Genomic DNA, 12,734 nt, shown 5'->3' with positions numbered 1-12,734 from the left:
TTAAGCCTGCATCCACAGGCATCTATAGGCTGGGTTCAGAGTGGCTGGAGAGCTCCCAAACAGAGAGGGACCTGGGGGCGCTGATCGACAGGCGCCTGAATATGAGCCAGCAGTGTGCCCAGGTGGCCAAGAGGGCCAATGGCATCCTGGCCTGCATTAGGAATAGTGTGGCCAGCAGGAGCAGGGAAGTCATTGTGCCCCTGTACTCTGCATTGGTTAGGCTGCACCTTGAGTCCTGTGTCCAGTTCTGGGCCCCTCAGTTTAAGAAGGACAACAAAACACATGAACGTGTCCAGAGAAGGGCAACAAGGCTGGGGAGAGGCCTTGAGCACAAGCCCTATGAGGAGAGGCTGAGGGAGCTGGGATTGTTTAGCCTGGAGAAGAGAAGGCTCAGGGGAGACCTCATTGCCCTCTACAACTACCTGAAAGGTGGTTGTAGCCGGGAGGGGGTTGGTCTCTTCTCCCAGGCAACCAGCACCAGAACAAGAGGATACCGTCTCAAGCTGCACCAGGGGAGGTTTAGACTCGAGGTGAGGAGGAAATTCTTCACCGAGCGAGTCATTCGTCATTGGAATGTGCTGCCCAGGGAGGTGGTGGAGTCACCATTCCTGGAGGCGTTCAAGAGGGGATTGGACGTGGCACTTGCTGCCATGGTCTAGTCATGAGGTCTGTGTTGATAGGTTGGACTCGATGATCCTCGAGGTCTCTTCTTCTTAGTTATACTGTGATACTGTGATCCACTGTGTGGAATTGAGCCTTCTCAGCGTGTCAGTGTAGAATGCATTCTCTTTGCAGCTTGAGAGGGGAAATGGCTCTAATTAGGCTGGAAAAGGGAAGATTTAGACTGGATGTTAGGAAGAAATTCTTTACAGTGGGGTTGGCTATTCAGTGGTACATGCTGCATACTTAACAAAAGACAAGCCAATGGAGGAAGAGTCGGGTGGTGGTGAAGTAACCATCCCGGGAGGTGTTCAAAAAGATACGTGAACATGGCACTTGGGGCCATGGTGGTGTTGGGTTGACAGTGGGACTTGATGATCTTAGAGGTCTTTTCCAACCAAAACAATCCTGTGATTGTGAGTTTGTTTTGGATATGAGAAGTACTGTGTGCACGGGAGACCCCACCTGGAGTCCTGTGTCCAGCTTGGGAGCCCCCAACACACTAAGGATATGGAACTGTTAGAGATGACAAAGATGAGCAGAGGATTGGAGCACCTCTGCTATGAAGACAGGCTGCCTGAGATGGGTTTGTGCAGCCTGGAGAGGAGAAGGCTCCAGGAGGACCTTAGAGCAGCCTTCCAATATTTGAAGGGAGGTACAATAGAGCTGGAGAAGGACTTCTGACAAAAGCTAATAGTTTCAAACTGGCAGAAGCTCAGTTGAGTTAGGCATGATAAAGAAATTCTCCCTCATGAGAGTGGTGAGGCAGTGGAACAGGTTGCCCAGAGAAGCTGCAGAGCCTCCAAGCCTGGAAGTGTTGAAGGCCAGGTTGGATGAGGCCTTGTGCAAGCTGGTCTAGTAGAAGGTGTCTCTGTCCAAGGTAAGGGGGGTTGGAACTACATGCTCTTGAAGGTCCCTTCCAACCCAGACCATTCTATGATTCTTTATGGAGGTAGCCAGATGGTCTTGTGTGATGTACTTCAGAGAAGTTTACTTTCCTTGAGAGAGGACAATTGCAAACTTTAGTTCCACATTTTATATAGGAAACAAGAAAATCTGTGTTTTGATCCAAGCTGGTATCTGGTTACACTAAAAGCCTTTTACCTTTCAAGTATCAAGAGTTTTAGAATAGAATTGGAGTTGGGAGAAAAGACCTTTCAGGATCATAAGGTCCAAAGATTCTCTAACTCTACCATGTCTGGTGCTAGACCTTGCCCCTCAGCACCACATCTTTTGATTGTGTTTGAGGGGGAGTATTTTTTAAATATACCTTCTCTTTATTCTCAAAATGTTTTCATAAGGTATGGAACCAAAAGTGACAGATGACAGGAAGCTCTTTACAGTTGTTTCCTCTCAACCTGTGTCCCTCTGTGATACTGCAATGACTGATTTGTTCCATTCTGTTCTTGCAGAGGACGATGGTGTATGAATGGCATGAGAAGTGAGATTTGCTGTGTGTCAGCAGTGTGGTGTGAAGGAGGCTCAAAGCAAACTGTTGTGGCTGGCTGAGGTGCAATTATCAGTGTAGTACCCTGTCTGCACATTTTTGTTCTCTCTTTCTGTGTTCCTGACTGCATCACACAAGGTCAGTTTGAGGTTTGTAGTTGAAGGTTAGGGGTTTATTTGCAGCTGTAGTTAATACTCAGGATTTTTGTGGCTTTGGGTTTTTTGTTTAAACCCTCAGGCCATAACTTTCAAAGAGAATTGAGACACTGCTGAAGGTGAAGCTTTGGGAAATGGAACACATCCTCATTCTCACTCTCTGGGATTTTTTTTTGTTTGGTTGGTCCTTTTTTCTTCTACATAACAAAATAGCCTGGGAGTCACAGCATATTGGCCCATACAGCAATAGTGTGACCACAGGACCAGGGAAACCATCGTCCCCCTGTACTCAGCACTGGGGAGGCCACTCCTTGATTACTGGGTTCAGTTTTGGGGCCCTCACTAGAAGAAAGACATTGAAGTGCTAGAGGGAGTCCAGAGAAGGGCAATGAAGTTGGTGAAAGGTCTGGGGAACAGGTCAGGTAAGGAGCAGCTGAGTCAAGTAGAGTTGTTTAGTCTGGAGAGAAGGAAGTGAAGGGGAGACCTGGCTCTCTACAGCTCCCTGAGAAGAGGTAATGAGGTGGGTCTCCTCTCCCAAGTAAACAGTGATGAAACAAGAGGAAATGGCCTAAAGTTGCACCAGGGGAGGTTTAGGTTGGATATGAGAAGAAACTTCTTGACTGAAAGGTTTCTCAAAGACTGGAACAAGCTCCCCAGGAAGGTGATTGAATCCCCATCCCTGGGGGTATTCAAAAGCCACAGAGATGTGGTGCTAAGGGACATGGTTTAGCACCAGCCTCTATAAGAGTTAGATAATGGTTGGACTTGATGATCTTAAAAGTCTTTTCCAGCCAAAACAATTCTATGATTCTATGCTACTTAGCATGTTTCCCCCATGCTCCCTTTTCCTTGCCTGTGTTGGCTCTCAGTAACACTTTCAGGTGAATGCAAATACAGCAACCTAGCAAACTCTGCTGCCAGAAAAGGTAAGGACAGACAATGGTAACTTGGTGTGGTACAGAGGTTTTATTAGTTAACATGTGAATATAGTATCATAGTATCAGTCAGGGTTGGAAGGGACCACAAGGATCATCTAGTTCCAACCCCCCTGCCATGGGCAGGGACACCCCACACTACATCAGGCTGCCCAGAGCCTCGTCCAGCCTGGGCTTAAACACCTCCAGGGACGGGGCCTCAACCCCGAATGAAACTATGAAACTATGAAACCACCTCCCTGGACAACCCATTCCAGGGCTTCACCACTCTCATGGTGAAGAACCTCCTCCTCACCTCCAGCCTGAATCTCCCCACCTCCAGCTTCATTCCATTCCCCCTAGTCCTATCACTACCTGAGATCCTGACAAGTCCTTCCCCAGCCTTCCTGTAGGCCCCCTTCAGATACTGGAAGGCCACAGTTAGGTCACCTCAGAGCCGATTGCCCTATTAAACTCATTACAAATTCTGTTATAACTGGATTGACCTAGAAAAGTCCTCAAAAGTGAAGATTTTTTTTCCAGACAGAACTATTTTTTTTCCACAGATAATATTTCCCCCACCACCCCACCAACACAGACCCTTACTCTTTTATAGTAGAGCATTACTCAAAAATTCACAATCCTACCTCCTGCTGCTCTAGCTAAAGAGTGAGGGAACTACTTGGATCTTTAATAAAACCAGATTTGACTTGTGAAGAGCACAGAGCACACTGCAATATAGTTTTTGAAACATTATAAGGTTTAAAGCATTTACTTCCCCCCCCCTTATTTCTGAATCTTTATAAACAACCTCAGTTGAAAAGCTTCTCCTAGGATACTTGAGAGCTCATTGCCAACTTCTTTCTGCACTGCCTCCTTGTTTTTCACAGGTACAGAAACCTTGGCAAAAGGTGGTGATTCCTGTATTCAGGTGTCTGTGGCACTTGTGGAAGGACAGTGTTACTTCATCCAGCTGGTTGCATAAAACCCCCACCAAACCACAAAAAAATGCTAAAGCACCAAGGGTTTTCTACCTGCTTCAGGTCTGTGGATAGAGCATGGAGTCATTAAGGTTGGAAAAGACCTTTGAGATCGAACCCAACTGTAACCCAACTACCATGACCACTAAACTATATCCTGAAGCATCACATCCACACTCTTCTTGAACACCTCCAGGGATGGTGGCTCCTCTCTGGGGGCAGCCTGTTCCAATGCCTCACCACACTTGCAGGAAAGAAAATGTTCCTGATGTCCAGCATAAACCTCCCCTGGCACAATGATGTTGCATCTGTACATGTTCTGTAGAGGTGAACCTAGGCTCCAGTATTCCTGAAGTGTGCAGCCTGGAGCTGAGGGACTCTTGAGCTGCTTTGAAGAGTGATGCTGCCCAGCAGAGCCAAACTGAAGGACACAAAAGTGGGGAGATTGGTAGGAAAAGACAGAAAAGGGTGTCAGAGAAGTTTGCTATTTGGTTGTTTCTTTGGTGTTTGATTCTTTTCTCATGAGCCTCATCTGGAGAGCAGGAGGCTGGGGAGGGAGCTCGTTGTTCTCTCCAATTCCCTGAAAGAAGGCTGGAGTGAAGCTGATGTCGGTCTCTCCTCTCTGGTAATCAGGTGATAGAGTGAGAGGAAATGGCCTGAAATTGTGCCAGAGGGTGTAGGTTGGATATTAGGAAAAAATTCTTCCCTGAAAGAGTGGTCAGGCATTGGAACAGGCTGCCCAGGGAGATGGTAGAATCACCATCCCTGGAGGTGTTCAAGAAATGTGTGGCTATGGCACTTTGGGACATGGTTTAGTGGGCATGGTGGCGTTGGGTCAATGGTTGGATCTTGGAGATCTTTTCCAACCAAAAAGATTCTATGGTTCTTTGAGCTTGCACTTGCTGCATACTAATAGAGTTCTGCAGTCAGGCTTGCTTTGTCTTGATCTGTGCCAAATCTTAGCTGTCACTTAGCTTTACTGAAACATCTCTTCTTAAATTAGATCTGTGCAGCCCCTAGTGCTGTAGGGATGCAATGGCAGCAAGTTTAGCTGCCAAGGAGGATACAGAGGCAAATGTGGTTTTCTGTCAGTGTAACCCCTCACTCCTCTATGTGTGAATACTCTGTTGCTGGGTTTTTATTCCCCTGCTTCCCTTGTTAGCTGTCCTTTCCTTGTGTATTTTCAGTTAGTCATCCCAGTCTTGTTTCTTCTGAGCTGTGGGGTTTTGTTAGGTGTGAAGCAGTGGTGGAGGGGAGGTGTTGATGCTCTTGAAATGGTGGTGATGGGGAAGAGAGAGCTTTTGCTTCAGTAGACATCTCATAGCTGTCAGCAGGCAGCAAAACAGCCATTTTGCTGCTGCAAAACAGAAGCAGCAGCAAATGAACAAACAAGCCCAGATGATACCTCTTGGCACTGGGGGCAGAGAGGCAAGTATGGAGGTGAGGCAGCAAGGGAAGTATGAAGACTTGGGAAGAGGGAAAACAGCAAATAGTGATAGAAAGGGCAGCAGCCATTTGAGACAGGATCTTGTCTCCTAATTGTCAGAAAAGAAAAAAGATTTTAAAAAAAATTAGCCATGGTGACCCACTTCATAGTGTCACCTTGGGCCCCTTGCTCTGAGAGACATTGACTTGCTGGAGCTGCTCCAGAGATGGACGACAAAGCTGGTGAAGGGTCTGGAGAACAGGTCTGGTGAGGAGCAGCTGAGGGAACTGGGGTTGTTGAACCTGGATAAAAGGAGGCTGAGGGGAGACCTTCTCACTCTCTACAGCTCCCTGAAAGAAGGTTGGAGCCAGGTGGGTGTTGGTCTCTTCTTCCTAGTGACAAGTGGTAGGATGAGAGGAAATGGTTTCAGCTTGCACGGAGGGGGGGAATTTAGTTTGGATATTAGGAAAGATTTCTTCACTCTAAGAGTGGTCAGGCATTGGAACAGGCTGCTCAGAGGGGTGGTGAAGTAACTATCCCTGGAGGCATTAAAAAAAATGTGTAGACGTGGCACTTAGTGACACAATTTAGTGGCCAAGGTGCTCCTGGGCTGAGAGTTGGACTTGATGATCTTAGAGGTCTTTCCCAACCTTAGTGATTCTAAGCGGATACTCAGCTAACACAGTGTGAATTTTGCATTGAATCAGATAGTGCTTTCAAATGGTCCTATGAATTTAACTACCAGCCTTCTAAGTTTGGTTTACATTCAAAATAATTCTCCTTTAAAAGCAGCAATTTTGTGAATGTGTTAACCTAAAATTACCCGTGGAGTTCTCCAGATCTTCCTCTCAAGGATTCCACACACCTGTGTGTGTACACAAACACACACCTGTGCGTGCTTAGACCAGAACCTGAGGTTTTCTGTCAGCTGGGAGCAGGTTTTGCTTCGAGCGGCTGAGACGTGCGTTTGATGTCAGCAGAGGGAGCCATTGAAGCTTTTATTGGAGCACTCAAAACCTTCGGGAGCGTGTCCGTGTGAAAAAGAAATACAAAACCCCCTGAAAACACCAATTTCATCTGAGATCTGAGGTGCCTCACTGTTTCTCAGCAATAATATCTTGCTGCCTGGAGGGTCGAGGGGTCAAGTGCCCTCTGCTCCAGGAAAGGAAGGGGTGATGAAGATACGGGGAGAGGGGCGTGGGGGGGTGGAGAGAGACAGACGACTACTTGCTGCAGTTAGTGAAAGGAACAACGTAAACCGCTCCCTCAGCCAAACTTCTAATCAAAGCGAGGAGGAGGAAGAGGATCTGTGTGGCGTATGGCAGAACAATAGCCGTGTGCGTCCGCTGGCGATTAGCACTCGTGCAGGACTCTGGAAAAGTCATTCCCCGTCAGGGTGGAGCGTGTGTGTTATTTTGTAGGGCTGCAGATAATTTGTCTCGGTTTTGATGAATGTTGGCGCTTTAGTACAGTTCTTTTTTTTTTCTTTTTTCCCCTCAGATGCTAAGTAGATGAGTTTTGTATGCAAGTCTACATAAACAGGAGGTTAATGATTAAAAATTAACAATAACCAAAATCAGGCAGCGAAGGCAGCATTGTTCTGGCTGAGCATGCCGTGTCCTTCTTTGGTTAACCCCTGGGGTGCTTTTCTCTACCGAACTGAGACTTGTGGTGTTTAAAAGCTGTAGTATTCCTCAGTTCTGGAGGAGTGAGTTCTGTTGGAGCGAGTCCAGAGGAGGGCCACAAAGATCATTCAAGGGCTGGAGCACCTATGCTGGGAGGATAGGCTGAGGGAGATGGGCTTGTTCAGCCTGGAGAAGAAAAGGCTCAGGGGGGGACCTTCTAGCTGCCTTCCAATACCAGAAGGGAACCTACAGGAAGGCTGGAGAGGGATTTTTGTGTAAGGGTGCCTAGTGATAAGACAAGGAGTAATGGTTTGAAGTTGAGGGAGAGTAGGTTTAGACTGGATCTTAGGAAGAAGTTCTTCAGTACAAGGGTGATGAGATTCTGGAACAGGTTGCCCGGAGGTTGTAGATGCTCCCTGCCTAGAGGTTAAGGCCAGGCTGAGTGAGGCCTTGAGCAGCCTGATCTAGTGGAAGGTGTCCCTGCATATGGCAGGGGAGTTAGAAGTGGATGGTCTTGAGGGTCCCTTCTAACCCAAACCATTTTATGAATCTATGAACTAAAGGGAGGTAAAGCTTTCTTTAGATACCAACCTTTAGACAGGAGATGAGAACAACCTTCTTGGCCAGAACTCTACAGTTTGTCCTCTCATGATTAAATGGTATTTTAATCTTATTTATACATTAACTTTGCTCTGTAGTCATCTTGCCTTTGTCACTTGTTTTTATTTTGCATGAGTCTAAGCTATTTGCTGTCAGTTGGTACAGCTCCAAGTGGTAAGAAGAAGGGATAGCATGTGTGATTGCTGGAAATGTGGCCATGCTTGAGGTTAAGATGAATGGCATTGCTCCTTTCTTCTTCCACACCCTCACAAAACTCAAGCTAATCTGTAGCTCGGTAAATAAAACTGACCTCATCGAGCAAACAAAGCTGCTGTCTTCATGTGACGTGGGTTTATTGTGGGGTTGGTTCAATGTTTGGTTTGGTGAGTACTTAAGTAATCTGCAACCTGACATGATATGGGGGTGCTATATTTCCTGAAAGGCTTGGGTTTTGTCAGTTTTGCTACAGAACAAAATGTTTGTCAGATGGTAATGTCCAGCAATTGAATGATGAAGTACAGCAAAAACCTCTTCAGTCTTGTTTGTAATAATTTCTGCCAAGATTCAGAGCAGGAAATGGTGTAGCCTCCATAGTTTTGTTCATAGAGTCTTGGCATGAGTTGAGTTAGAAGGGACATTCAAGATCATCTAGTTCCAACTCCCCTGCCATGGGAAGAGGCACTTCCTCCTAGACCAGGCTGCTCAAGGCCCCATCCAACCTGGATTGGGACACTTCTAGCCTTGGAGCCTTCACAACTTCTCTGGGCAACTTGTTCCAGAGCCTCATCACCCTCACAGGGAAGAACTGACGAATTTCCTCCTGATGCCTAATCTCAGTCTAAATGCTGGTGATACCTCATAGGTTTATTTTATGGAAACTTTCCATATCCTGCAGGTTTTTGAGGTATTGATATGCATGACTTGGTATATTTTCACAGGATTACAGAATTGTCAGGGTTGGAAGGGACCTCAAGGATCATCTAGTTCCAACCCCCCTGCCATGGGCAGGGACACCTCACACTATGTCAAGCTGCTCAGAGCCACATCCAGCCTGGCCTTAAAAACCTCCAGGGGTGGGATTTCTACCACCTGCCTGGGCAACCTGTTCCAGTGTCTCACCACCCTCATGGGGAAATAACTTCTTTCTAAAATCTAATCTGAATCTACTCACTTCTAGCTTGGATCCGTTCCCTCTAGTCCTATCACTCCCTGACACCCTAAAGTCCCTCCCCAGCTTTCTTGTAGCCCCCTTCAGATACTGGAAGGCCACAATTAGGTCTCCTTGCAGCCCTCTCGTCTCCAAACTGAACAATCCCAACTCTCTCAGCCTGTGCTCATAGGAGAAGCATTGTTCAGTTATTTCTGATGCAGTAAATTCTTGCTTTGCACTGTTTTTTGGCATTCTTCTGTTTAAGACAATGAAACTTGGGCTGCAGGAGATGTGATATTTGTGGCCCAGCTGATGTCTTGCAGAGGATTCAGGTTTGGTGACCTGTGATTGCAGGCACTTGCCCACAGCAGAAATGCCTGGTTTGGAGTGTCCAGGGGCACCAGCTGGGTTTGACCAAGGGCTCTTCTCTAGTGCATTTCAGTTCTTGGGGACCTTGACAGGCTGGAGAGGTGGGCACAGGCCAACCTCATGAAGTTCAATAAGAGCAAGTGCAGGGTCCTGCATCTGGGTCGAGGCAATCCCAGGCACAAATACAGGCTAGGCAGTGACTGGCTGGAGGATAGCCCTGAGGAGAGAGACTTGGGGGTGCTGGTGGACAAAAAGCTCAACATGAGCTCTCAGTGTGCACTTGCAGCCCGCAAAGCCAATCAGATCCTGGGCTGCATCAGGAGAAGTGTGGCTAGCAGGTCGAGGGAGGTGATCCTCCCCCTCTACTCAGCCCTGGTGAGACCCCACCTGGAGTACTGTGTCCAGTTCTGGAGCCCCTATTACAAGAGGGATGTGGAGGTGCTGGAACGTGTCCAGAGAAGGGCCACGAGGATGATCAGAGGGCTGGAGCACCTCTCCTATGAGGACAGACTGAAGGAGTTGGGGCTGTTCAGTCTGCAGAAGAGAAGGCTCCGAGGTGACCTAATTGTCGCCTTCCAGTATCTGAAGGGGGCCTACAGGAAGGCTGGGGAAGGACTTCTCAGGATCTCAGGTAGTGATAGGACTAGGGGGAATGGAGTGAAGCTGGAGGTGGGGAGATTCAGGCTGGATGTGAGGAGGAGGTTCTTCACCATGAGAGTGGTGAGACCCTGGAATGGGTTGTCCAGGGAGGTGGTCGAGGCCCCGTCCCTGGGGGTGTTTAAGAGCAGGCTGGATGAGGCTCTGTCCAGCCTGATCTAGTGTGGGGTGTCCCTGCCCATGGCAGGGGGGTTGGAACTAGATGATCCTTGTGGTCCCTTCCAACCCTGAATGAAACTATGAAACTTGCACTCAAAGTTCAGTGTGGAGTTTCGGCTGGAAAAAAATGGAGCTGAGTTTTGGAATCATGACCCTGAGAAATCAGGTAAGTGTCCTGGCATGTTTGCTGGGTTTCTTCCTTCTACCTCCTTTTACTTGTATCATTTTGTTGTGGCTTGTGATGGTTCATCAGGGGGTGGTGGCTCCCTTGGGCCGGGATGTGGGGAGCGGTGGATGTTGCCCTGAGGACAGAGGGCCCAGCGCTGGGCCTGACAGCCGAGGCCTATCCCGCAGGCCCAGCCAGGGGGCCAGGGTCAGGAGCACAGGGCAGCCCCAGACAGCAGGCATCGAGCCTGGGCTTGGCTGGGCTGTCAGCCTGCAGGTAGGTGACTGGCTAGGGCCCATGGCCAAGCTGTGCAGGGCTGTGGGGGAGCTGGGGCTTCCTAAAAGGAAGTTGTATTCAGGGAGGGGTCAGGTTCCTCTCCCCGGCGGCTAGTGCACAGCACTGCTCAGGCTGCACCTCGAGGCCTGCGTCCAGTTCTGGGCCCCTCAGGTTAGCAAGGAGGTTGACTTGCTGGAACAAGTCCAGAGAAGGGCAAGGAGGCTGGGGAGGGTCTTGGAGCACAGCCCTGTGAGGAGAGGCTGAGGGAACTGGGGCTGCTTAGCCTGGAGAAGAGGAGGCTCAGGGGAGACCTTCTTGCTCTCTACAACTACCTGACGGGAGGTTGTAGACGGGCAAGGGCTGGTCTCTTCTCCCAGGCAGCCAGCACCAGAAGAAGAGGAGACAGTCTTAAGCTGCACCAGGGGAAGCTTAGACTTGAGGTGAGGAGAAAGTTCTTCCCAGAAAGAGAGACTGGCCATTGGAATGTGCTGCCCAGGGAGGTGGTGGAGTCACCATCACTGGAGGTGTTCAGGAAGAGACTGGATGAGGCACTTGGTGCCATGGTTTATTGATTAGATGGTGTTGGATGATGAGGTGGACATGATGATCTCAAAGGTCTCTTTCAACATGGTCTGGTCTATTCTGTTCTATTCTAGTGACAGGACAAGAGGGCATGGCCTGAAGCTGTGCCAGGGGAGGTTTAGGTTAGATGTTAGGAAGCAGTTCCTCACAGAAATGCTGATTAGGCACTGGAATGTGCTGCCCAGGGAGGCGGTGGAGTCACCATCCCTGGAGGTCTTTAAGAAAAGATTGGATGTGGCACATGGTGGCATGGTTTAGCTGATGTCCTGGTGTTAGGTCATAGGCTGGACTTGATGATCTCAGAGGTCTTTTCCAGTCTCGGTAATTCTGTGATTCTGGGGCAGGGTCTGATGGCCCTGGGGGGCTGGGGACAGACATTGTTGTTCTCCGCAGCTCCCTGAAAGGAGTTTGGAGCCAGGTGGGTGTTAGTGTCTTCTCCCTGGTAACAAATGATAAGGTGAGAGGAAATGGCCTGAAACTGTGTGTGAGGGAAGGTTTAGATTGGATATTAGGAAAAATTTATTCACTGAAAATGTGGTCAGGCATTGGAACGTCCTGCTCAGGGAGCCACCATCCCTGGAGGCGTTCAAGAAATGTGTAGCCATGGCACTTTGGGACACATGGTGGTGTTGGGTTGATGGTTGGACTCAATGATCTTGGAGGTCTTTTTCAACTAAAATGATTCTATGGGTTCCTGGACTCTGGGCTGGAGGACTCCTGGAAGTGGGGTGGGAACAGTCAGGCCTGGTGATGCCCTCAAGGTCCTGCCATAACCATAACTAGTAACCTGCAATGTGCAAGTAGTCTTTTACTGTCATTCAGTATTCTACAGATACTGAATATAATCCTACAAATTGATGCACAAATATACACATAAAACTTGTATGCACTTATAAAAAGACACAGAAGAGTCTATTAAAGTAGGGAAATGGTAGGGAAATCACCAGTACTACAATACTTTACAAACATATAAAGCCTTTTTTATTTTGCAGGTACAATATGATGGCTGTCATTTATAGCTGTATATAGTTCTTTTGAAGCTGAGACTTCAGGGGTTTTTAATTGCTCCTCTTGGGTATCATTAATATTTTGAGGTAATGAAATGTTATCATAGTATCATAGTATCAGTCAGGGTTGGAAGGGACCACAAGGATCATCTAGTTCCAACCCCCATGGCAGGGACACCCCACACTAGATCAGGCTGGCCAGAGCCTCAGCCAGCCTGGGCTTAAACACCTCCAGGGACGGGGCCCCAACCACCTCCCTGGACAACCCATTCCAGGGTTTCACCACTCTCATGGTGAAGAGCTTCCTCCTCACATCCAGCCTGAATCTCCCCACCTCCAGCTTCATTCCTTTCCCCCTAGTCCTATCACTACCTGAGATCCTGAGAAGTCCCTCCCCAGCCTTCCTGTAGGCCCCCTTCAGATACTGGAAGGCCACCATTAGGTCACCTCGGAGCCTTCTCTTCTGCAGACTGCACAGCCCCAACTCCCTCAGTCTGTCCTCATAGGAGAGGTGCTCCAGCCCTCTGATCATCCTCGTGGCCCTTCTCTGGACACCTTCCA

This window comes from Melanerpes formicivorus, unplaced genomic scaffold (genome assembly GCF_026170545.1).
Source record: "Melanerpes formicivorus ecotype bairdi unplaced genomic scaffold, bMelFor1.0.p_v2 SCAF_4, whole genome shotgun sequence".
Taxonomy (NCBI): domain Eukaryota; kingdom Metazoa; phylum Chordata; class Aves; order Piciformes; family Picidae; genus Melanerpes; species Melanerpes formicivorus.
This window is presented reverse-complemented; position numbering follows the sequence as displayed.